The 27,328-nt window shown below is 38.2% G+C and overlaps 1 protein-coding gene across 10 annotated transcripts in view; it reads right to left on the bottom strand.

The window, feature by feature from the left end:
- Positions 1-27,328, bottom strand: part of ZPLD1 (zona pellucida like domain containing 1) — a 392,412-nt gene that overhangs the window by 217,261 nt on the left and 147,823 nt on the right. For 7 of the 10 annotated variants that reach the window (XM_082696338.1, XM_082696331.1, XM_082696339.1 and 4 more), the window contains exon 1: positions 15,137-15,422. The exons of 2 other annotated variants lie outside the window; for them this stretch is intronic. The gene's annotated coding sequence lies outside the window, so the exon portion shown is untranslated. Of the gene's footprint in view, positions 1-15,131; positions 15,423-27,328 lie in introns of those variants that run through there. One more of the 10 variants, XM_082696341.1, reaches the window with a different exon arrangement.

Genomic DNA, 27,328 nt, shown 5'->3' with positions numbered 1-27,328 from the left:
GTCCATAACAAACCCGTATTAATTGAGATCCTGACATGAGAAAGATATGGTGCTAGACTCAGGAAATACAGAAATGAATAAGACATTATCCCTGTCCTTAAAAAGTATCCCTTTATGTGGGGAGATCAATATGTGTGCAACCATCGAGGGCCCACATCAGCTGTGGAAAGTGTGAACATTAGCCTCTAAGAGAGTGAGAAGATGGTGGAGAAGAAAGAGAATTAATGTGAGTTTCAACAAAGGTTCAGTATGTTCTTTAGAATGACTGTGCCGGTCACTGTGAGAAGAGTAGGAGGATGAGATGCTGGAAGCTGAGAGAAAAGTCAGTAACCTCTTATGAGCCCAGAAGGTGAAGAAAGAAAACTCAAACAATACCACAGAAGCAGGATTGAAGATAAGCTGCAGATATGAGAGACTCTCAAAAAACAAAGCCAAGAAATTTGGAGGAAAATCATGATTTCTGTCACAAAGGACTTCTAGAAGAGCTTTACTTAACTATGCTTCACTTTCTCACTTCACTCATTCAGTCAGCATTCTCCAACCCAAGTTAGGTCTCTGGCAGTATATGTTTACAAAATGCCTTTAGTTCAATCTAACTTTTTTACTAACATATTCTTATCACTCTTCCAAGGATACTTTTTACAAATTTAAACACGCTAGGCATTGCCAGTGGATACTGAGAAGAAAGACCTATTAGTAAAACTCTAACAACTTTCACTAACAACTAAGACAACTCTAAAGCTGTCTTACTCTTAGAGTCAACATTAGTTGGGCACCGTTCTGTTCTCCTTTCATATCCACGAAAGGAGTTCCATGCCTTGGAATTCTATTCTCCTTGAATTCATTACCCCATATGTCACAGAGAGTGACAGAGATCTGCAAGCCTTCCTTTAAATTCTAAAATTGAAAATGGCTTTAGTGTTCATCTTTTCCTTTCTATTTCCAGGCCAATCTTCAGTATTACCAGAATTGTTCAATCTATTCGGCTTGCAAGAACCACATCCTTTCCAAAGACATGATGCCATCCAAGCATCAGACATAAGCCTCCCCTGACTCCCTCAGACAGAGCTATTGTCTTTTCTGCAAGACTGCATCACAAACATCTTTAGGTGTTTCCTTCCAACTAGACTGTGAGATCTTTGAGACCATGGCAAGAGCCCTATCTTATTCAATAAAATGCACACCATACTGCTTTGGACCTCATTTGTACTTTGTGTTTGTTGAATCAATTATTTGATTAAGAGTCCTTGTTCCAAGGAAGCTTACATTAGTGATTGTATTAAGTATAGCGTTGCATGAGTACATGCTGTTTCTCCTGCTCGTGTGTAAAGCACCTGCAAGCCAGGCCAGGACTTTAAGTTTCTTTATATCCCAGAGAATCTGAGGCAATGCCTTAAACCTAGAAGGTACCTAGGTGCTACCTGTGTTTGGTGTAGGTAGTGTCTCTACCCACCACTGCACAAACTGGAATCAGGTCAGAATGAAAACACATTCCCCTAGTTTCACTATATTATTAAGTTCCATTCAAGAGACCACTTAAAAATAACCACTTCTGGGGCTCCTGGGTGGCTCAGTGGGTAAGGCCTCTGCCTTTGGCTCAGGTCATGATTTCAGGGTTCTGGGATCAAGCCCCGCATCAGGCCCTCTGCTCACCAGGGAGCCTGCTTCCCCCCTGCCTCTCTGCCTACTTGTGATCTCTGTCTGTCAAATAAATAAATAAAATCTTTAAAATAAAACAAGAAAAGGACCACTTCTCAGAAGCTCTTCCAAAATCTCTTAAGCCAAACAGCATGAAGAATCAGCAAGTCCCTAAATCCTAAAGGACTTCTACCTCTACCTTGTTTGAGAGCAAAGAATAATAAAGGGAATGCAGTCATTGCAGGAGATCAGAAACCAAATTTAAAAACGAGTTACCAGCTGGTGCAGCCACTCTGGAAAACAGCATGGAGGTTCCCCAAAAAGTTGAAGATAGAGCTACCCTACCACCCAGCAATTGCACTACTATGGATTTACTCCAAAGGTACAAATGGAGTGAAAGGAAGAAAGGTGCATCTGCCCCCCAGTGTTTATAGCAATAATGTCTACAATAACCAAATTATGGAAAGAGCCCAGATGTCCATTGACAGATGAACAGATATAGACGTGGTTCATCTATATATAATGGAATTTAAGAAACAAAACAGAGGTTCATGGCAGAAGGGAGGGAAAAATAAAACAATGAAGTCAGAGAGGGAGACAAACTGCAAGAGACTCTTAACCACAGGAAACAAACCAAGGGTTGCTGGAGGGGTGGGGTGGGGCAGGGGAATGGGGAATTAGTGATGGACATTGGGGAGGGCATGTGATGTAATCACTGGATATTATATAAGACTAATGAATCACTGACCCCTATCTCTGTAACTAATAATACATTATATGTTAATTAATTGAATTTAAATTAAAAAAATAAAATAAATAAAAATAAAAAATTAGTCCTACAGCCAGAGCCAACTATGACTCTTCTGCCTTCCTCAAAATGGCCAGGTTCCTTAAAAGCTAGGGACACCTGGGTGGCTCAGTTGGTTAAGCCTCTGCCTTCTGCTCAGGTCATGATCCCGGGGTCCTAGGATCGAGTCCCGCATCGGGCTCTCTCCTCCGTGAGGAGCCTGCTTCCTCCTCTCTCTCTTTCTGCCTGCCTCTCTGCCTGCTTGTGATCTCTGTCTGTCAAATAAATAAATGAAATCTTTAAAAAAAAAAAAAAAGCTTAGTGGCCAACTACCAAATCACCCACTCATTTCTGACCCAAATAGTTAAGGTATGGGAGTAAAAAATATACCCTGTCCTCACCCTACCCGCAACCCTTTCCCCTAAACTGAAAAAGTTTTTTTCATGTAGGTTGCCTTACCAAAGGAGACACAAACACAGGACAATATTACAGCAATTATGATATGTTCTAGGTTGCTATCGCATTAGAAGCAGCCATATTTTAACTTGGTGTTATCGAAAAGACCAGACCAACTTCACATGAGGTCAATGAGGACAAATGGATGGTTCAGTGTGGTACCTAATGGCTTGTTCATATTAATGATAGAGAATGTATATTAAGTGTGTTTACCGTGTACCTGGTACTACACCAAGTGCTCAATACGTGTTCTACCCTTTTGTGCACATTCTATTATTTAATCCTCACACTAATCTTATGTGGGCACAATGATGCCCATTTACCTATAGGAAAAATGAGGTTGGGGGAAGGTCTGGTTGTGCCTACACATACACACTAGTAAGCTGGAGTAGCTGCAGTAAACCCAGTTCAGTCCGACCCCAAAGCCTACCATCTTTACCACTGCTCCTCCCTAAGCTTAACTGGGAAATGCAGATGTGAGGGTAACTGTTGATTTGGCCAAAAGGACTCAGAGGCATAGGATAAACATGATAAATCTTCTTGGAGCAATTATGCTCAATGGCAACATAACTAAATACATTTTAATATATTAAAACACATATGGAGAGACTATGGACTCTGAAAAGCAATCTGAGGGGTTTGAAGTGGCGTGGGGGTGGGAGGTCTTCCCAAGACTTCCGTCACCAGCTTGAGCCCCACACAAGGACCAAGTAGAATCATAGGTGAGGTAAAATAAAAAAGAGAACGGAGTTAGAGAATCCAGTGCTGGAAGAGTACCCTTTGAGTTCCAGATTTAGGATCTTCAGAACAGTAAAGAAAAGAAAAAAAGGAGCTCTGGGTGGCTCAATGGGTTAAAGCTGCTGCCTTCGGTTCAGGTCATGATCCCAGGATCTTGGGATCAAGCCCCACATTGGGCTTTCTGCTCTGCAGGGAGCCTGCTTCCTGTCTCTCTCTCTGCCTGCCTCTCTGCCTACTCGTGATCTCTGTCTGTCAAATAAATAAATAAAATCTTAAAAAAAAAAAAAGAAGAAGAAGAAGAAGAGAAATAAAAGAAAATGGAAGAAAGGGAGGGTGGAGAGGAGAGAAGAAAGATTAGAGATAGAAAGATAAGGAGAAGGAAGATTAGAGATAGAAAGATAAGGAGAAGGAAGGAGGGGAAAAAAGGAAGAAAGGAAAAATTTGAGAGGGACTAGTTAGCGCTTAAGGGTCTTACCAGTTATGGTTGACCACCTGAAGTTAGTCTTGGTCCATATTCCAGTATTGGGATTTGTTGCCTGAACCAGCATCTAAATCCTTTTCCTACCTGATGAGTTCTTCACCATACGAATCATGGGGAAAGGCAGCAATTTATTCCACCTGAGAAGCTGGACCCCCCCCCCAACCCTTTCAAATATATGACCTCAACTCTGCTGATCAAAAGCACCTGCACAGATGCGACTGCTATCCTTCCTGCTCCCGGAAGGACTTCCTCAGGACCTGGGGATGGAATGGGCTGAATGTGAAGCCCATTAGTAGATCCACCTGTAAAAAAGCTAAAAAAGATGCCAAAATCAGGCAAAGGTAGGGACTGCTATTTGATGATGATAGAGGAATGGCATTTTCACATAAAATCAAAGGTCTTACAAACAGCTTTATGCCTCAAGCCAGTGTTCTCCACTAGTGTTTGAAGGTATGATTTCCATAAATTTTTCCTGTGGGTCTTACCTAATGACTGATCAGCTTCCCCTTCAGCTTCTACACAGTAACCTTAATTAAAAGCCCAAGATGTTTATTTTCTGTGCTCCTCTACCTCCACCCAGTGGATGAAGAGTCAACTACAAGTCTGGCTTCCCTGTAATACGTAATTTGTGCAGGCTTTTCCCCGATCTACAATTGCAGATCTGTCTGTTCAGGCTTTTGTGGCTGAAAAACACTCCTATTTTTCATTGGGCAGGCTTTCCATATAGCTATGGAAAACCAACAAGTTCTGCCCAGGGCTAGAATTACATATTCTGAACCATGCTGATTTAGCAATGACTGATAAAATTGGTCTTAGATTTCCAGTATTTACTATTTAAAACTCTATCTTGAGAATATTTTGATCTTTGCAGGAATTTCTGCTGCACAGAAGCACACAAAACATAAAGCACCAGGAAATGACAGAAGAAACAGAAGCCGGTGTTAACACATAAGTGTGGCTCAGAGTAGACTCTTGGATCTAACCTGCAGAAAAGTCAAACAGAAATGTAGTAATAGGGAGTAAAAGAATTCAAAAAGAATTTTGAGCTGAGAAAAATCTTAAGGGTGATGTTATAAATCTGAAATACAAAGCACAACAAGGGAAAGACGGGTGATATGGCCCTAGGAACTTAGTTCTGGGCCAGAATCTCCAGTAGAGACTCTATGAACTGTTCTGTCTCCTTCTCTCCTTTCTCTCCAGGTCATTTCACCTGCCTGTCCAACCCTTACTCCTTCCCCATATATATTATGACTTTCTTTTTTCCAGCATGAAGTTACCTTTGCCACTGACAAAATCATTAAAACATAGAATCCCAGAATATTTGAGCAAACATATTTTCTCAGATCCCCTAGTTCCAGATCTCTCATTCTACGTGTAGGACTGAGGTACTTTCAACAACTTGGCTATAGTCATACAACCAGCTGGGCACAGAGCCACTGGAAGAAATTTTTAATGCAAATCTTGCAACCCTCTGAAAAAAGAGAGGCCCATCATCAGGGTAAATAAAAGCAGTCACATGAAACAATGTCCAGAGTAGTTTAGGATAAGAAATAATGGTTTGATTCAGAGGGAAAAAAAATTTTTTTTAAGATTTTATTTATTTATTTGACAGACAGTGATCACTAGTAGGCAGAGAGAGAAGGAAGCAGGCTCCCTGCTGAGCAGAGAGCCTGATGCGGGGCTTGATCCCAAGACCCTGGGACCATGACCTGAGCCGAAGGCAGAGGCTTAACCCACTGAGCCACCCAGGTGCCCCCAGAGGGAAAAATTTTTAAGGAGCAATGCATGTCAGCCTTTCTTCCCTCATTTTTCCCCCCAGATATTAGTTTCTTCCATGGAGAAATGCCCTCAGGGAGCTGATAGGTCACCAAAATATCTGGAACCATTCATGCAATAGCCTACATAATGATAGATATTACCATCAAAAAACCACAGTGTTAGCCCATTTGAAGGGTATGAAACTTAAAAATTGTGAGCTTCGTGGTGCTTGAGAAGACTACTTCTGAAAACCCCATTCATCTTTCTAACAGCCAGGTCACAGCCTGTATTCCTGGCCTCACCCAGAGAGATTTCAAGAGTAAGGCCTCCAGAATGATAGTCAAGGAATCATCTTGAGTCAAAGAAACTGCGTTCTACCTTTTCCCTCCTAAGTCCGTGTTGAAGAAGAATGATAAAAAGAGGAAAGCAAAGCATACATAGGCAAATTGCAATGGTACAATTTTAAATTCTCTCTCCCAGGTAGACCAAGCCCTTGGTAGAGAAGAAACAGTACAACAGGGTAAACTTTAATATAATGCTCATGCAGACTTATGTAACTGATTGCCAGAGGATATAATTATTTTAAAGAAAATTAATTTGATTACCACCAGTGAATTTTTTATACATGCAAACTAAGAGATGGGAAATGGGATAAAGGAAGTAACCAAGCCTCCAAAATCAGAATGTAAGATGAGTTATTTGGGAGGCTGGAGAGAGGAGTCCATAGCTTGGGAAACACTAGACTGAGATACACGACATTTCAGGGATTTTTGCTGGCTGGTTCACTCACCACATGGTAATTCCATTCCCAGAAACCACATCTGGAACTACACTGAATGTAAATCACCTTTCTTATGTGCATAGTGCTCAGCTAGAACTTTTACCTATCCACAAAACTGAGGAACAGGCAGGAAACATCATTGAGCATCTATTGAATATCATGTAGCTTGCTAGATACCTTTTATCTATCTTGTATTCTAATCCCCACAACTAATTCTATGTGGAAGGTTAAGGTGATTAGACCCGGCTCACACAGCTGGTAAGAGACTGTGGCTGTCCAAATCATGGCCCCCAAAGATGTCTATTCCTAACGCTAAGAACCTGTAAATATTGGGCAAAAGGGATATTGTAAGTATGATTAAACTAAGAATCTCAAGATGGGAAGATTATCCTAAATTATTGAGCTGTCTAGAAGCAATTACATGTAACCTTAAAAAAAGAAATCTGATTGCAGAAGAAGGAAAGTTGATATGTCCCTGGAAGCAGAGACTGGAGTGATATAGTCAGGAGCCAAAGAATGCTAGCAACCTCTAGAAATAGACGAGGCAAGAAATGGCTTCTCTCCTGGAACCAGTAGAAGGAACGAGCTCTGCTGACATCTTGTTGCCCTCTAAGATTCATTTTGGAATTGTAACCTCCAGAGATGTAACACAGATCTGTACACAGATTCAATTTGTCTGCTTTAACCTACTCAGTTTGTAGAAGTACATTAGAGCAGCAATAGAAATTAATACACTGATGAACCAGAATTCTAACCCAGGTCTGCTAAAACTTGAGACCTGCTTTTCCTCACTTTACACCACATGCAATTGAATCAAAGATTTGGGAATTAAGTACAAGGACTTATATCTTATCCCAAGATCTGGGGCTGAATATTGAATTGGATGACTGAATGTTGTTCTGATTAAATCATTAGAATTACCTCTGTTTGCTGATTATTGACATGATGGTTCTAAATAGCTGATTCAAAATTTAAAATATCAAAGACATTCACCGTTTAAGTGGCTAAAATGAAGCAGTCATTTTGACTCAGATTACTCCATATACGTTGAACTAAAATACTTAGATATTGGGCAGAAATTGTTTTGTTGCTTTTGACTCATAGTATTGTGAAAGCCATTACATTTACATATCTAAGCTTATCCTTAGCAACACTCTTACCTATTTGCATATGTGTTTTTCTCTGATTACATTGCCATAATAGCTTGGAAATTGAAACCCTGGATTCTATCATTAGTGACTCTATCATCAATTAGCTCTTCAAACTTGATCACATCACCCAAAATTTCTGGATCTTAGTCTCATCTGTAAGAATGGGGTAGCAGGTGTAAAGTTTGCCAAGTTGATCATCTCTAAAGTTTCTTTCAGTTTTAAGAAAAAATGATAGCAGGATTCCCACAGCAAAGCTTTTAAGTGGATTTCAAATGTGCTCATTATTACATGTTGCCACTAGAGGGCAGACCAAGCTCAGAAATACTATCTAATTTGGCGGGCACATTGAGCAAATGAAAAAGATAGTATATTGATGCCTTCTTTGTCTATCCTTCACCTAGACCCTACTAAGTGAATGGATGTTGATCCAGTGTTATAAAATAAAATATGAAAATCTCTGAAACCAGAAATTACATTCATTAATGCCTGATACCGGAGTGCTTATGTTTATTTGTTTGCCTGGATGTTGTTAATTGAGTATGTCACCCACCTGAAGTTCTGGAGCTTCATGTTTGCTCATGTTAGTGTGCTTTTCATTCGGTCACATGGAGTTGGGAGTGTGAGACCAAAAAACATTCCTGCATCCTCTTTATGCATTTAGGTATAACCGTATTAAGCATATGTGACTGCCAGTGTATATGGTATTTGACTCACTCTATGTATTCACGTTGAAGTATAAGGAAATGAATGAAGAAAAAAAAAAAAAGAATGAGAGGGAATAAACATTCTATTTGGATACTTGCTTTGTCAAGGTATCAATTAAGACCAGCTGTAGGCACAAGTGTAAGTTATATAAAATTAGATTTTTGGTAGCTACCATTTGTCCCTCTGTCCATCACTCCCACTTTTTCTCTTGTCAATATCCCTACTTAAACTCAGCTCTCAGGAAGATCCAAAGAATTCGAATTCAATAAGATAGAAGAATCTGACGAAGCAATTTTGGTCTCCTGGACACATGTGGATTTTGTCAGAGAACATGGCTTATTAAAGAGTAGAATTCCAAAGACAGAATTGTAATCATCTCAAAAAAGGCAGTAATTTGGGGGACAAGGTGATTGACAGCATCCACAAAATCATCTGTTTGAGCTGACACCATAAACCAGTGGCAAAAACTGGCCTGGCCTCCCATGAATGCACACGACCTAAATGGCTGAGTCTGTCCTTTTTCCATTTTAACAGCATCCATTGTGCATTTGCACTGCATGTGAGGTTCGCTGGGATGACCCAGAGTCAAGTTCTTGCACTTGAGAAGCACATCTCACTGAGTTCTTGATGTAGAGGTCCTTTGGAGTTGCTTTCTTAATGCATGGGATTACTTCTTGAGACCCGGTGTTTTCTCTCGGCAGGAGGCTTTAACAAGAGGCTGGGGCCTCGGCACCATCTCCATGGCAAGAGCCTGGAGAATGTGGATCCTTCTCCTCTTTCCTTTATCTCCCCTTGACAGCATTAAGTGATGGGGACAAGGAGGGAAGGGTTTTGAGAATCATGCTAAGAAGATGTGTGTAGAGGGTCCTGACTTGACCACCAAAACAGGGATCTCAGATTACATATAATTTCCAGATAGCTCTGCAGTTTGAGGATGAGACAAAATTTCTTAGTGGCTATCACTTAATTACACTGGAGGCAAGCAAATCTCAAAACTTCAGGGACCTCTAAACTGCTAGAGTGCTGATACACCAACATTCAGGGTCAGCCTTGACAATGCTGTCTTGCATTTCGTCTACCTGGATTTCTCATGAAATCCAGGTCATGTTTTCCTTACAGCACTGCTACCACAACCATACAATAAAAATGCTCTTTCACATTTATAGTCAGTAAACAGAAATAACGCCTTCTATTTACCTAGTGCTTGGTAGTCTACAGAGTCAGAAATTCCTTTCCTCTGTCATATGAGGTTAACTATTATACATACCTTCACCCCTCACAGATCGGAGTTGGTAGGCGATCATCTGTTGCACACTCGCCTCCACACTGAACCATCTTACAGTGCTGGAGGAAATGCATGGCACTTCCTAAACCACAGCCCTTCCTTCCCCACCATTCAACGCCACCTTTTGTAACCACAGACATTTCATAGGAGATGAAATTGAGACTCATGTTAGGTGACTACTCTCTCAGCAGCAGAAAGCATGGAAATGGAGGAGCAGGGTCTCAAAGTGGTTGAGGTTTTTTGTTGTTTTTTGTTTTTTTGTTTTTTTTTTTAATTAAAATAATGTTTAATAATTTTCTTAAACAGTCACAATCCATGTATGAAAATATATATAACATTCCTCATTTCTGAACAAATATTCCAGCAAGTGTGGACTTTTGACCCGGGGAGTTCATCATTCATTTCTATCACTTTGGAATGAGAAAGAACCCAGTATGGCCACATCCCATTTATTCTTTTGTTGTTGTTGTTGTTTTGTTTTGTTTGTTTTTTGTTTTGGGTTTTTGTTGTTGTTGTTGTTTTGGGTTTTTTGTTTGTTTGTTTGTTTTTTATCCTTGTTGCTTAAAACCACTCAGTGGTATCCAAAACTGTTGACCCCTTCCTGCTTTCTTGAAGCCTCTCATTCTGGGTTTCTTCTGTACTACACCCTCAATTCTTCTAGTATATCTGATCCCTTCTCTTCGTTCTCCTTAAGGAAGTTACCATTAGCCAGTCTCATTCTGAGCATTCCTATTTTTTTATTTTATAGTCCCACCTTAATTTGTCTCTTATTTTCACAGCTTTAAGTATTATATATGCTACATATATTCCCAAACTTGTCTCTAAGCCATGCCCCCTTTTCGAGTTCAAGATTCATTCGTCCGAATGTCAACTTGTCATTTGCATTTTAGCATTTCCACATGTCTGATCCTTTTTCACTCTAACCACCTCTACATTCTTTATTTCATTGTAACAACACCTCCACTCACCCAGAAAATTGAGTTTTGTCTTTAAACTCTTCTTTTCTCTTTTTCCCTACATTCAACCAAAGTATTGTAGAGTATGCTCTCAAAACGTATCTTTTTAATTCATTACTCTTCAAAATTAAAAATAAAATTATGAAACACAGAAATTTGCACACTAAATATTTAAAATATATTGTTAATTTTTATGCTTTTAGTATTGTAGTCATTTTTAGAAGTACTTACTGAAGTATGAATAAAAAGATATGTCATTAAAACATTCTGAGGTAAAAGGACATCAAAATGGCCAACAGGCACATTAAAAGATGTTCAGCATCACTACCCATCAGGGAAATGCAAATCAAAACCACAGTAAGATCACCTCACACCTATCAGAACAGCTATCATCAGAATGAAATAATAGGTGCTGGTGAGGTTTTGATGATATGGGAACCCCTATACACTGTTGCTGTAAATGTAAACTGGTCTAATCACTATGAAAACAGTATGAAGTTTCCTCAAAATATTATAAATAGATCTACCTCACAATCCAGGAATTACATTTCTGAGTATATACCCCAAGGAAAAGAAAACAGTATTTTGAAAAGTTATGTGCACTCCCATGTTAATTGCAGCATTAGATTACAATAGCCAAGATATACAAACAACTAATGTCCATCAATGGATGAATGGGTAAAGAAGATGTAGTATGTGCCCAAACATACACACACACACACACACACACACACACACACAGTAGAATATTATTTAGCCATGAGAAAGGCAGATTTCCTACTTTTTGTGACAACATGGATGAATCTTGAGCAAATTATGCTAAGTAAGAAAAGTCAGAAAGAGAGAAGCAGTATATGATATCACTTACATGTGGAATCTAAAAAAGCCAAATCCATTTAAAAAAAAAGGATAGTAAAATAGTGATTACTGGAACAAAAAATATGAAAAAAGGTAAGATTAATACACTTTAAGCGTACAAACTTGCCATGAGTAGTAAATAATCTATGTAATGTACAGTATAATAAATATAGACAATATGTACTATAATTGAGTAATGGGATAAATATCACTGCAACACTAATCACATTACAACATATAAATATATCAAAGTAACACATTGGACTCCTTAAATTTATACAATGTTACATGTTAAATTTATTCAATAAAAAGAAACACAAATGAGCAAAAAATAAAAGAAAATCATAAAAGAGCTGGTAAAATATTAGTAAATAAATAGAAAATAAAACAGTCTGAGGGGAGGGTGAGTAGGAGTATATAGATGAAACAAGATACACCATACAGTAATAATTACTGAAACTGGGTAATAGGTATGTCAGTTTGATTATATTTTTCCCCTCTATTTTTCTATATGTTTGCAAAATTCCATTATAAAGTTAAGGAAAACGTTTTAAATGTGTTGCTTCAAATAATGTAAGGAAATAAGACAATGTTAGACATTATACTTTTATTTCAAGTGAGTTGTCAGCTTTATTAGGAGATAAAAGCCATGGCAAATAACCTAACAAGAATTTGCCCCAAATATAAAATTATCAAGACTATGAAATATACATCATAAATCTACTTTCTTTAAATATTAACCTTGCCCTAAGTAGAAACTGTACTTTGTTAATGGTGGTTTGAAAACACACTAATCATGCAGAACATGAAGACAGATGTCAGCATTCTTTTTAGTAATAGTTCAAAATACCATGTGAGAGTTAACCCAGGCTTTTATAATAATCCACTAAATATGTAATGTGTATTAAATTTCCTACTTAAGGGGCACCCAGGTGGCCCAATAGGTTGAGTATCCAACTCTTGATTTTGGCTCAGGTCATGATCTCAGAGCCATGGGATCAAGCCCCTTGTCCAGCTCCAAGCTGGGTGTTTAGCCTGTTTAAGATTCTCTCTCTCCTTCTCCCTCTGCCCCCTTCTTACCCTCTCATGCACCCATGTGAACTCTCTTTCTCTAAGAAAGAAAGAGAAAGAGAGAGAAAGGAAAAGAAAAGAAAAAAAAAGGAAAATATCTTACTTAAAGACTAAAGTAAAACCATATACATTGGGAAACATTGTCCTTCATAGAGTAAAAACAGCTGAAAAAAATACCTGGTAAGTAATACGGTTACAAATGAAAATATATTCTCTTGTGAGAAAATGCTTTTGGAAGATGGAAGAACATTGCAGATTTGAATAACTAAGTACCACCCAGTGTGGGAAGTTGGCTATACAATTGGGTAAAAGTGTATCTGTTTTTCAGAGGTCAATGCTTACTTCCTAGATTTTTTTCCAATAATGACATATATGAAGCACTAATTTTCTTGCAAACAACAAAGGAAAAGTGTATTCAAAGCCTTATTTTACTTAGTAGATTACTTCTCTTCTCTATCATATATATGAAAATACTTAATTGATGGAGTAGAAGCTTTGAATGTAATAAAAATAATAATGCCAGATTAAGTTATGGATAGAACAAATTACATGAAATTTATGTGCTCTATCATTCAAAAACAAGCAATTACAGCAAAGAAGATGAAACAGAAGTATACAAAGTGCTACAAAACATCATTGATGTGACTGTCTTTACAAAAACAAGATCTCCACAATACTTTGTAGTGAGATGAGGAGTAACCATGAAAAACTTTTATGCTTCAGAAAATTCTCCTGGTTATCCATAGCAAAGCCCTGAAAAGATACCAGATTTACTGATGAGATACCCATGTTTCTTTTACAAAAAGAAAAGCAATCCAAATTTGCTGAATTTTTCTTTAATGGCATGTGACTATCAGTAGAAATCACCCTGGTAGATAATTTTTTTTAATAAATAAGTAAACAAAATCTTTCTCTTCAAATTAAAAGTGCTGTTTCATGACTCCAGAAAACACTATCCACTTGCCCTCACCTAGAAACCATGACTGCTTCTTATAGAATGTTCTGTGGGAAAGCGGACAATGGTGAGTTTCCACACAGCAATACAGTGAATAAAGGCAGTGTTTGCATTTTAAAAAGTTAACAACCATTGTTGATTTCCTACTGCTGTTAGAAACAACATAGTTGTCAAGATTTCCCTGGTGGGAGAATTATCATTCTTCCACTTCATGAAATCTGTGACATTCACCTACTTAACATTATTAATCAACATACCTATGAATCATATCTTATGCCTCCATCAGAAGGATGAATACCCAACTTTTGTATCAACAGGGACAGGACTGGAGGAGATTATGCTGAGTGAAATAAGTCAAGCAGAGAGAGTCAGTTATCATATGGTTTCACTTACTTGTGGAGCATAAGGAATAACACAGAGGACATGGGGTGATGGAGAGGAGAAGTGAATTGGGAGAAATCAGAGGGGAAGACAAACCATGAGAGACTGTGGACTCTGAGAAACAAACTGAGGGTTTTGGAGGGGAGCGGAGGGGGCATTGTGTGAGTCTGGTGGTGGGTATTAAGCAGGGCACATATTACATGGAGCACTGGAGGTGGTGCATAAACAATGAATCTTGAAACTCTGAAAATATAAAGTAAAATAAAATAAAATAAAATAAAATAACATACCTAAAGCATCAGAATGGGCATTAAAGAGATCTGTTTTTAAAATAAGCATTGTTGATAAATTTAAAAATGTGTTACTTCAGTTCTAAGTGAAGAAATGACTTATTTTCAAAAGAAACTGAATATTAAGAAATATATTCATCATTATGGTCTGTGTTGCTATAAAGACTGTGTATCACCTACAACAGCTTTCCTATCTACACATTCTAAAACATGGGAACAGAATTATTTATCCCAGATAAAAATCCTCCAAATGAAGTTTTTCAGTAGGTATTGAATCTATTATAATGAATTTTAAAAGACTGATTGTCACGAGAAGATGGATATTACAAAATGAATTTCAACAAAACTTTAGCATAACTGATGATTTAAGAGATTTTAAAATGAGCATCACATAAAACTGTAACAACTAATGACATACTTCCTCATTTGTATCATACATCAAGGGGAGGCATCGTTTTCATCTACAACATTGTGACACTAAAATAAAATCTTTGAAATGAAGTCTTGGAACTAAGATTTAGATTCTCAATCTCACATTGTTTCAAAAAGAGTAAAAATATTTAAGACAAAAATACTATTATTGGCAAGATAATTACCTCTATCATTTAAAAGTTATTTTAGGTATGATTTATTTCATCTCATCCTTTTCTGTTTTTATTTTTATGTGTTTTATGATATGTATATCAAAACAGCAGCACAGGCATCTGAAATAAGTATACATTTTGGGAAGAGTTAGCTAATTTGTTTTATCTGAGGGAGTGCCTCCAGGACTCAGTTTGGAGGTAGAAGTTTAAAGTAGCCTCATGGTCCACTTGGAAGACTTCGTCAGAGTGTCCTTACCTTACCTCCATTTATAAAAGTGAAATCAAGGGGCGCCTGGGTGGCCCAGTGGATTAAAGCTTCTGCCTTCAGCTCAGGTCATGATCTTAGGGTCCTGGGATGGAGGCCCACATGGGGCTCTCTTCTCAGCAGGGAGCCTGCTTCCCCCTCCCCTGTCTCTGCCTGCCTTTCTGCCTACTTGTGATCTCTCTCTGTCAAATGAATAAATAAAATCTTAAAAAAAAAAAAAGTGAAATCAAGCTATAGTATATTTAAATGACAGCCTTTAAGGCCTGAGAAGAATGCGGGACATCACGGAAGTTCAGCACAGTGTATGTTTACAGTATATGTTGCCAGGTAGGCAGAAGGAGGGCCTTCGCGAGTGATGATTGAAATGGGATGAGGAAATTGCACTTAATGGTAGAATAAATAACTGTAGCAGGTAAATCTTCTCCACTATACTAACAATATAAGACATAAAACTTTCCTTACATATGTGGGCAACACCCAGAAAAAGCATTTACTATACAAAGATATGATTACTGTTGAGAATATGTTATGATTAGATCAACTCAGCAAATCTGCTAGAGAGCAAGTCTTTTATGCAAGTCTTTGGTATTGGAATTTTCCTGAACCTTTGATAAAATGACTTGTTAAGCAAATAAATAACAAAAAGAAGAGCCTTCTTTTAAAAAACAATTTAGAGGAAAAAAAGAATTTAGAGGACATATTCTATTAAATCAATTAACATGCCTACTCAGAATTATTCCTATCAAAAAAAAGAATTATTCCCATCTAATTATTAAAATACAAGATTCCTTAGCATAGTAGCTAACTTTTGATGAGGACTCACAGTAAGAAATGCATTTTACATCCTATCCCAATACACACATGAATATGCAAATGAAAAGGATTTCACAAAATTTTTCCCTTACGTAGAACATAACCGAACATACCTATTTTTCACTTTTTTAAAATTCTAGACACACCTTCCTGAATTGGTTTCCCTTTCTATTAGAGTCTACACCTGGAATTTGAAACACACTGCTCTCATACCTACAGCCTAGCTCAGCATCCCTCCTCAACCATGGCGTTATTCTGCATATCTGAAGTGGCACAAGTACATTTCCGCTTTCTTAATACTATTTCATACTTTTTAAAATTCAGACAGTTTTCCTTCCTGGTAAGAGTAAGTTTTCAAAATTTCACTGTTCCTGAAGGGTATTCTTGGAGACCTCAGACGCCAGAGGGTATAGCCAGGAAGGTCCACAGAGGTGCATAACCTCCTGGTTGAGAATAGAAAACACCACAGCATGACCATGACGATAAAAGGTACATAAGAGACACATATAGCACTTGCTAAGTACAAGGCACTATTTTAAGTCCTTTACATAAATCACCATTTATTCGTCTAACAATAAGGTAAGGACTACGTTAACCCTGTTTTATAGATAAAGAAAATAAAGGGTAATTTGACCTTTAACTTTGCCACAGTAGGTAGTAAGAAGTCTAACTGCAATTTGAACTGGGATTCTCACCGCTAAGAGTCAGGCGCTTTCTTTCTTGTTTTTTTGTTTTGTTTTGTTTTGTTTTTTTAATTTCTTTTCAGCATAATAGAATTCATTGTTTATACACTACACCCAGTGCTCCATGCAATACGTGCCCTCTCTAATACCCACCACCTGATTCCCCCAACCTCCCACCCCCACTCCTTAAAAACCCTCAGATTGTTTTTCAGAGTCTCTCATGGTTCATCTCCCCTTCCAATTTCCCTCAACTCCCTTCTCCTCTCCATCTCCCTATGTCCTCCATGTTATTTGTTATGCTCCACAAATAAGTGAAACCATATGATAATTGACTCTTCTTGACTTATTTCACTCAGCATAATCTCTTTCAGTGAGTCGGGCTCTTTCTTAATCTCTCTGCTGTCTACCTCCAGATCTTATCTGAAATCCTCCATTTTTTAAATATTAAAAATTTTTAACCTATATGCAGTTCAACAAAACTTGTCCATAGGTTAAGTGTGGCCCTGAGCTGGCAATCAGTAGGCTCTGTGAGGGAAACAAAAGAAGGAATAGCCCAGCACTGAGGAGCATAGCCCCTGGAATCCAAGGATGTGACTCATTCCTGCCTCTGTCTTGCTATGAACTTTTGGGTAAATTATGCTGCCTTTCTGGGCTTAAGCATCTTCACCTTAAAAATGAGATTTCTAGAGTGGTTGCACCAGCTTGCATTCCCACCAACAATGTAGGAGGGTTCCCCTTTCTCCACATCCTTGCCAGCATCTGTCATTTCCTGACTTGTTAATTTTAGCCATTCTGACTGGTGTGAGGTGATACAACATGGAGGTTCCTCAAAATGTTGAAAATAGAACTACCCTATGACCCAGCAATAGCACTACTGGGTATTTACCCTAAAGATACAAACGTAGTGATCTGAAGGGGCACATACACCTGAATGTTTATAGCAGCAATGTCGACAATAGCCAAACTATGGAAAGAACCTGGATGTCTATCAACAGATGAATGAATAAAGAAGATGTGGTATATATATACAATGGAATACTATGCAGCCATCAAAAGAAATGAAATCTTGCCATTTGCGACGATGTGGATAGAATTAGAGGGTATCATGCTTAGTGAAGTAAGTCAACTGGAGAAACACAACTATCATATGATCTCCCTGATATAAGGAAGTGGAGATGCAACATGGGGGGTTAAGGGGGTAGGAGAAGAATAAATGAAACAAGATGGGATTGGGAGGGAAAAAAACCATAAGTGACTCTTAATCTCACAAAACAAACTGAGGGTTGCTGGGGGGAAGGGGGGTGGGGAGAAGGGGGGTGGGATTATGGACATTGGGGAGGGTATGTGCTATGGTGAGTGCTGTGAAGTGTGTAAACCTGGCAATTCACAGACCTGTATCCCTGGGGATAAAAAATATGTTTATTTAAAAAAATAAAAAATTATTTTAAAAAATGAGATTTCTGAAGCAGATGTTCTCTAAAGACCTGCCTCTTCCAACCCTCTAGGAGTCTGGGGTGCTAAGGAGAAAAGGAAGCCCAAATCAAGAAAGAAGATGAGAAAGTGAGGAAAAGATGTCTCACCAAGGAAGTGCCAGGGAGATAGGAACAGGGAAGAAGAAATTGAATGAGGGGAAGTGGAGCAAATTAAAAAGAATACCAACAACGAGAAAAGGTTTGTAGATGTCAAAATTGGATTATGAGCCCCTCTAGGATCTTATGAAAGAAAGTAAAACGTTGCAAATCAGATTATAGTTGAGAAATATCTCCATGACTCTTTTTTCTTTAAAAAAAAGTGAAGAAGAAAGACAACAAACAGATAATAAAGACATGGCATGAGTGTGGAGCAGAAAATGTCAAACATAACCTTTGCCAATTAGCTGAGAAATTGGCAGAAGGTGGGGATTTGGAGATAAAGATTGCAAGGAGTCGAACAAGAATCTACAAAGAGATCCTGGGCAGTCTCAGAAAAGCAGTGTGCCTTTCTGGCTCAGAATTAGGGTCTGAGGATACTCCACGTGGCCAGAATAACTCCTGTCATCAATTCTGAAGTGCTAGATTTTTCCTAAAAAATGCTTTTAGCAAGATAGAAATAAATTTGTGTGCTGAAAATCAGCCATGAATTTCCCAGCACTGACTTCATCCTGAAAATTATTGGCTTTTTGAAATCCAAGAATCTGGAAATGTTGTGAAGAGGGCTGCCTAGAAACTGGGGGCCCTGTAGATGGCCTGCATGCATCCTTCAATGGCCCAGGGAAGCCGATCCCAGAACCTCTGGGAAGAAAGTAACTGTGAAACGTACTCTTAAGCCCTGACAGGACATGAATCTCCTCTGAGAACTAGCACCCTTGATTTTGTACATAAATTAAACCAGTTTTCTTTTTCATCATGGCTCTTGCTTAGAATAGTCACAAAGGTATTAAGTTAAAATAAGAGTTCACACACCCCACCATTAGAAGATGGGAGCTTTTACTCTTACCAGGCATGGTGCAGGCGCAAGTTTTAGGTTAAGTCCACTGCTGGAATGCATTAACCTGAGGTCCGCAGACATGTGGAACGACTCCAGGCCTTGACGAAGGTCAGAGATGCCAAGTTATAAGATGCTTATAACTTTCCTACTGACAGCACTCCCATATTTGAGAAGTGAAAATTCCCCATCCCGGGGGACATTCATTTAAACACAAGATGTCTTAGGATCTTCCTTTTTTCTCAGTTATTAGACTTGATTCCAGTGCTGTGTGCCAACATTCATGTTTTCCTTCTAGGCATCATCATTTAAAAATGATGGAACATGTCTTTTTACTGAACACAAGAGCCCACTCTCATGAAATTTTTGTACAATTTAGACATATAATAAACGGAAAAATAAATTTTGTAAAATGTTAAGAGATGAAAATTTCCAGGAGGGAAAAAAAGAAAAAGAATAGTGTAAGGAAGTGATCAAAATGTTGAGGGCACTGCAATTTTAAATAGTATTGGACAATGGGCCTCGTAACAAAGATAGATTTAAACAAAAACTTTAAGAAATTAAGGGATTCATCTAGAAGGGGATTCCAGGCAGAGGCAATAGCCAGCACAAGGGCCCTAAAGTAGAAATGTGCTTGGCTTGGGTAGAAATCAGCTAAGAGTCCAGGGTGGCTGAAGCAGAGTCTATCAGTTATGCAATAAAGCAAAGCAGGCCAAAGTTGTAGGGAATCTTTAAGACATTGTAAAGCTGAGTAAAGTGACATGACTGACTTTTTTAAAAATTAGACTTATTGCAATTTGTTAGATTGCTGGATCAGATACAAAACTGGCTAATGTCCAACAGAGGTAATAAACCGTAATCTTATGGTTCCCCTACACAGACATTATTTTTATTTCTCCTGAACAAAATCTACAACGAAGAGTTGAAGTTATAGTCTCTGGAAAGCATGTTTTTCATGTTTTTGTTTTAAAACCCAAACAAGCAAGGACACCTGAGTGGCTCAGTCAGTTGAGCTTCCAGATCTTGGTTTTAGCTCAGGTCATGATCTTATGGGCTATGGGATTGAGACCCACATCAGGCTCTGTACTCAGTGAGGACTCTGCTTGAAAGATTCTCTCCCTCTTCCCTTTCCCGCACTTATGCTCTCTCTCTCTCAAATAAATAAATAAATCTTAAGGAAAAAAAAAAAAGCAAACACAGTTTGAGTTTGACAAAACTTTAGCAAATAGGAGTGGTAGGACATTTTTATCCCTACTTTATAATTGAAAAACTGGAAATGTAAGTGATATGTTCAAGATTTAAATATACACATATATATAGTAAACGTATGTACATTTATTTATCTAACAAATATATATATATATATATATATATATGTTTATTTAGCTAAAGCAGAGTTGTCTTTTTTTTATTGTTTTTACTTTTATTAGCCATAGAGTTCACTCAGAAAACTTGGAAATTAACCTTTAAAGGAAATAAATATTCACATTCTTTTTTTTTAAGATTTTTATTTATTTATTTGACAGACAGAGATCACAAGTAGGCAGACGCAGGCAGAGAGAGATGGAGAAGCAGGCTCCCTGCTGAGCAGAGAGCCCGATGCAGGACTCGATCCCAGGACCCTGGGATCATGACCTGAGCCGAAGGCAGAGGCTCTAACCCACTGTGCCACCCAGGCGTCCCTATTCACATTCTTATACAGTCTTTTGATGCATGAAAACCTCACTTATGGTAGGAAAAAATTCACTTTATTGGCTTAGGCAAAGAGGGGCCTATTGTAGGTTAGTAATTTTAAGACAGTTGACCAGGTGTTCATAGCAAACGTTGACTCAAGAGGGAAAACTATCATTTCCCTAGTGGTAGAAGTAGTAGTCACATGTTTATGTGTTTTGATGCAGGGACCGTGTTTTGTGAACTTCTCCATTCCTAGCACCCAGAAGCACAAAATAGACACTCAATGGACATAATAGTCTTTGTTCTCCAAATAAAATTTTCTTCATGTCACCTATTTTGGAATTAACAATTTAAGTCTTTGGCTCTCCGGGACCTGACACCAACCTCAGTGTCAAGCTGCATGGGCAGCTTGTGTATACAAAGGAAACAGTAAATAGCAGCAGTGAAGACTCAGCTGCACACCAGACCTGGATTCCAGTTCTGGCTCAGTCACTTATAACCTTATAACTTTGTCAAAGCGCTGAACTCTCCAACTTCAGCTCCTCATCTATGAAGTGGGAAGGATGCTATTACCTATTTCATAAAGTTATTGTGGAGATTAATTTTTCTTACAAATATGTATTTACCTAGAAGATGGTAGAGTTAAGTCTTGACCTCTTGACCAAGTCCAGTTCCTCATCTATAATGTAGGAAGGATACTATTACCTATGTCATAGAGTTATTATGAAGATTAATTTATCTAATAAATATGTCTTTACTTAATAGAGGACAGAGTGAAGTCTTGATCTCGACTAGTTCACTACTTTCCCATCCTATCATTGTTGTACTATCCTTGCCAAGTTTGTTGTGTTGCCTTTAATAAAAGATCCAATCAGACACAGTCACAGCAAGCTGATTATTTTCTCAGATGTTAGTCACTGCTCTCCTTCCAGACAAGCTTCCTGTGCAGGCTCATGTATATGTTCCTTGTAATGTCATTTAGGTGACTGACTGAAATGTTAAATAATACAGACACAGGGCCACTTCTGGCCATAGTTCTTTCAGTTTAAATGGTCACATTTTAGATAATGAGTTGCATAATGCAAGTGGGTTCTCCCATTAAGGAGCTAGGTTAAAACTAGAAACTTATTTCTTATATGCCACTGCTCACTTGCTTTTTAAAGAATCTCTTTGTATGCTATATTGAGAAAAGACTGTAGGCAATCAAGAGCTGAAAGAAAGAGACCAACTAAAGGATATCACAAAAATTCAGGGGAGGGATAATGAAAAATGAATTGATGACAGCAGTAAAGGTGGTGTTTGAAGGGGTATACATGCACAGGGATTTACTAATAGATTGGCTATCACATGTTCAAGGCTAATTCTGATCCTCCAAGAAATAGACACAAGATGGAAGTAAATGTGCAAGGGAGTTATTAGAGAAACACTTGTAAATAATAATGGAAGAAGACTTCAAACTGCAATGCAGATATTCTATCAATGAAAGAAGAGAGAAAAAAAGGATTGAGTAAGAAGACCCTCAAACTGCAGTACAATTCTGAAAAAAGTCTTAACTGTGCCAATGGCATATCCCTAATAAAGATTCCCCAAAGAAAAGTCCCAAGTCAGACAGGAGTGTCTAATCCCAGTATACCACTGTACTCAGCCACTGGCTAGAAGCCATCCTGGGGACAGCCTGACATTGGTACAAATGTCACAATGAACTCAAATGTGTAGCAAATAAAAGGTCCATCACCTGTGCCCTACAGGTGCTCTTGACAGATCAAAGGGACCATGGCTGCCACAAGGTTTGAGGAGAGCAGAGGTATAAAATGATCATCTGGAATAGAAGGCAATGAATGGCCAAGAAAAGACATTTGGTTTCTCAGTCAGCATTAAGGGCCTCTTGATAGTCATGGTCCTGACTCAAGTGGTTGTATTTTGCTCAGGTATATGCACCTGCTTAGATTCAGGTGCAGAGCAGACAGAAAATCAGATTTAATCAGAGTTGAAGTTTTGACAAATGAATATAATGAAGCAAGAGAGAGGTTCCAGGTATTTGGGGATGTATACACAAGAGTGAGTAATTAATTAACATAGAATTTAATTTACATAAAAAGGAAAAAAAAGGCATGGGGAGCAATAAAGAGTGAAAAGGCCGAAGAATCACACTGAAATCCATGCTGGGATTAATGGATAGATGGAGTTTGAGTACCAAAGAGTTAGTGAACTAGAAATATAAGACACTAGAGGGGGTGATCAGAAGGTGGGATATATAAAATTAAGATTATAAAGTAGTTGTAGTTATCAGAAATAATAAGGTCTAGGATATTACCTAGGAAATGAATAGTTAGGGTAAAGTAGAAGACAATGTCAATCAGTGAAGAAGAGTCCCAAAAGTGGAAAAGGCAAAATCTTGGAGGGATTATTTACACATGTGTTGAAATCACCAAGGTAGGACTAGTATTGAAGAGAATAGGAAAAAGCCAGTAGCTAAAATAATCCAGAAATGAAGGACTTTAGGATCAGGAGATGAAGGATGGTAGGATAATACATGAGAATCAAGGTTTAAAAGCTTAGAGAGAATGAAAAACAAATGGTCTGACAATGACAATAAGAAGCAAGGGGGAGGGGAGAGAGGCAAGATGGTGGAGGAATAGCAGACTGAAACAACATCAGATCCCAGGAATTCAGCTAGATATGTATCAAACCATTCCAAAAACCTACAAACTCAATAGAAGATAGAAGAGAAGAAGAGCAGCAATTCTGGGACAGAAAATTAACCACTTTCTGAAAGGTAGGATGTGTGGAGAAGTGAATCCAAAACAATGGGAAGATAGACAGCAGGGGGAGGGGCCGGCTCCCGGCAAGAGGTGGAACAGTGGAGCACAAAAGCAGAACTTTTAGAAGTTTGCTCCACTGAGGGATATCACTCCAGAGGCTAAGCAGGGGTGGAGCCCTCCAAGGACAGTGTGGTCTCAGGTCCCACAGGGTCACAGAAAGATCGGGGGTGTCTGAGTGTGGCAGAGCTGCCAGGTATTGGAGCAGGGAAGCTGGCTGCAGAGATGGAGCCAAAGAGTGAGATTTCACATCAGAGTTACCTTAAACCATGATCCAAGGCACAGTCGAACCACTGTTTTTCAAGCAGGGACCCCACAAGTGGCAAATCTGGGGAGACTTACCTTCCTGCTCTGGGAGGAGCAGTACAGCAGGAATCTGCTGGGTTTGAGGACTCCAGACAGGGCCTTGTGCCAGAGACAGAAATGCTTGGTCACAGGCTGGATGAGCATAGAGCATGGCCAGAGACCAGGGAGATGGGAGGAATTGACTGCTTTTCTCTGAGGGCACAGTGAGGAGTGGGGCCCTGAGCTCTCAGGTCCCTCCAGGCCAGAGACTGGGAGGCTGCCACTTTCTTTCCCATCCTACAAAGCTCTACGGAAAGTGTTCAGGGAACAAAAGACAAAAGCTTCAACAGTGAACCTGAGCAGATTACTTAGAGGGGTCCCTGGCAAGGGCAGTGCAATTCCACCTTGGACAAGACCATTTGAGAATCACTGCAACAGGGCCCTCCTGCAGAAGATCAGCAAGAACATCCAGCCAAGACCAAGCTCTCCGATCAAGGAGAAGAGCCAAACTCCAGAGGTAGGGGAAAACAACACAAAGAATTCATGGCTTTTTCCCAAAGATGTTTTTAGTCTTGCAAAGTTAATTTTTTTTTAATTTTATATTTTTTCTTATGCTATATTTTTAACTTTTCCCCTTTCCTCTTTTAGCATTTTTTAACTGGTTTATCTTAACAACACCTTTCTAAAAAAAAATCTTTTTAAAACTTCAGTGTTATAGGCATATTTTATCCCTTCATTGTATTTAACCTTATTTTTTGTATACATATAGGTTTTTTTTTTCTAAAAAATTTTGGGATAAAATTTCTTCTAATAGAGAAAAATATACCCTAATCTAGCACATGGCTTTGTTCTAGTCTATAGCCTGAGCACATTCCTTCCTCTTCATTTTTATTTTTCCAACCAACTTATCAATTCCTTTTATAGAATTTTTTTTTAGTTTTTATCTTTATAGTCATATTCCATCCCTAAATCTGTTTACCCTTTCTTTGTATATATATAAGTTTTTCTTTCTTTAAAATTTTAAAAGGTAATTTCTCTTAAGAGACCAAAATATACCCATAATCAACTGGGTGGCTCTGTTCTATTCACCAATCAGATAATATAAATATATAAATATAAATATAAATATAAATATAAATGTAAATATACACACATATATATAATTTTTTATTTTATTTTTATTTTTCCCCCTTTCTTTTCCCCCCAGTTTTGGACCTCTTCTGATTTGGTTAAAATACATTTTTCTGGGGTCTTTGCCACCCTTTTAGTATTTTATTCTCTCATTCATATATTCTTATCTGGATAAAATGACAAGGTGGAAAAACTCATCATGGAAAAAAAAAAAAGAAGAGGCAGTATTGACAGCAAGGGACCTAATCAATACAGACATTAGTGATATGTCAGAACTAGAGTTCAGAATGACAATTCTCAAGGTACTAGCTGGGCTTGAAGAGGGCATGGAAGATATTAGAGAAACCCATTCTCGAGAAATAAAATTCCTTTCTGGAGAAATAAAAGATCTAAATTCTAACTGAGTTGAAAAAAAAAAGTTATTAATGAGGTGCAATAAAAAAATGGAGGCTCTTACTGCTAGGATAAATAAGGCAGAAGAGAGAATTGGTGATATAAAATACCAAATGATGGAGAATAAAAAAGCTGGAGCAAAAGAGAGCCAAACAACTACTGGACCATGAAGGGAGAATTCAAGAGATAAGTGATACCATAAGATGAAACAATAATAGAATACTTAGGATTCCAGAAAATGAAGAAAGTGAGAGAGGAGAAGAAGGCATATTGGAGTGAATTATAGTAGAGAATTTCCCTAATATGGACAAGGGAACAAAAATCAAAATCCAGGAGGCACAGAGAACCCCCCTCAAAATCAATAACAATAGGTACATACCCCATCATCTACTAATTAAACTTACAAGTCTTAGTGACAAAGAGAAAAATCCTGAAAGCAGCTCAGGACAAGAAGTCTATAACATGCAATGGCAGTAATATTAGATTGGCAGCAGACTTATCCTCAGAGACCTGGCAGGCCAGAAAGAACTGACATGATGTATTCAGAGCACTAAATGAGAAAAATATGCAGCCAAGAATACTATATCCAGCTAGGCTACCATTGAAAATAGAAAGAGAGATAAAAAGATTGAAGGAAAAGCAAACATTAAAAGAATTTGCAACACCAAACTAGCCCTACAGGAAATATCGAAAGGGGTCCTCTAAGCAAAGAGAGAGCCTAAAAGTAGTAGACCAGAAAGGAACAGAAACAATATACAGTACAGTCACCTTACAGGCAATACAATGGCACTAAATTCATATCTTCCAATAGTTACCCTGAATGTAAATGTGCTAAATGCCCCAATCAAAAGACACAGGTATCAGAAGGGACAAAAAAACCCCAAAACCCACCAATATGCCATCTACGAGAAATTCATTTTAGACCCAAAACACCTCCAGATTTAAAGTGAGGAGGTATAAAACAATCTACCATGCTAATGGACATTAAAAGAAAGCTGGGGTGGCAATCCTTATACCAGATAAATTAGATTTTAAGCCAAAGACCCTAATAAGAGATAAGGAAGGACACTATATAATATTTAAAGGCTCTGCCCAACAAGAAGATCTAACAATTTTAAATATCTATGCCCCTAACATGGGAGCAACAAACTATATAAACCAATTAATAACAAAATCAAAGAAACACATTGACAATAATATGACAACAGTAGGGGACTTTAATACCCTTCTCACTGAAATGGACAGATCATCCAGGCAAAATATCACCAAGGAAATAAAGGCCTTAAATGACACACAGGACCAGATGGACATCACAGATATATTTAGAACATTCCACCCCAAAGCAACAGAATACACATTCTTCTCTAGTGCACATGGAACATTTCCCAGAATAGATCACATCCTGGGTAACAAATTAGTTCTCAACTGTTACCAAAAGACTGGGGTCATTCCCTGCATATTTTCAGACCAGAATGCTCTGAAGCCAAAACTCAATCACAAGAGGAAAGTTGGAAGAATTCAAATACACGGAAGCTAAAGAGCATCCTACTAAAGAATGAATGGATCAACCAGAAAATTAAAGAAGAATTGAAAAATTCATGAAAACAAATGATAATGAAAACACACTGTTTTGAAAGTCTGTGGGACACAGCAAAGGCAGTACTGAGAGGAAAGTACCTAGTGATCCAAGACTTCTCAAGAAACAGGAAAGGTCTCAAGCATACAACCTAACCCTACACCTAAAGGAGCTGGAGAAAAAACAACAAAGAAAGCCTAAAGTCAGCAGGAGAAGAGAAATTTTAAAAGATCAGAGCAGAAATCAATGAAATAGAAACCAAAAGCACAGTAGAACAAATCAACAAAACTAGGAGCTGGATCTTTGAAAAAATTAAGATTGATAAACCCCTGGCCAGACAAGAAAAGAGAA

The sequence above is a fragment of the Mustela nivalis genome (assembly GCF_964662115.1).
Source record: "Mustela nivalis genome assembly, chromosome: 1".
Lineage (NCBI taxonomy): Eukaryota > Metazoa > Chordata > Mammalia > Carnivora > Mustelidae > Mustela > Mustela nivalis.
Note: the sequence above shows the minus strand (reverse complement) of the source record. Positions and strands in the feature narration are given on the sequence as shown.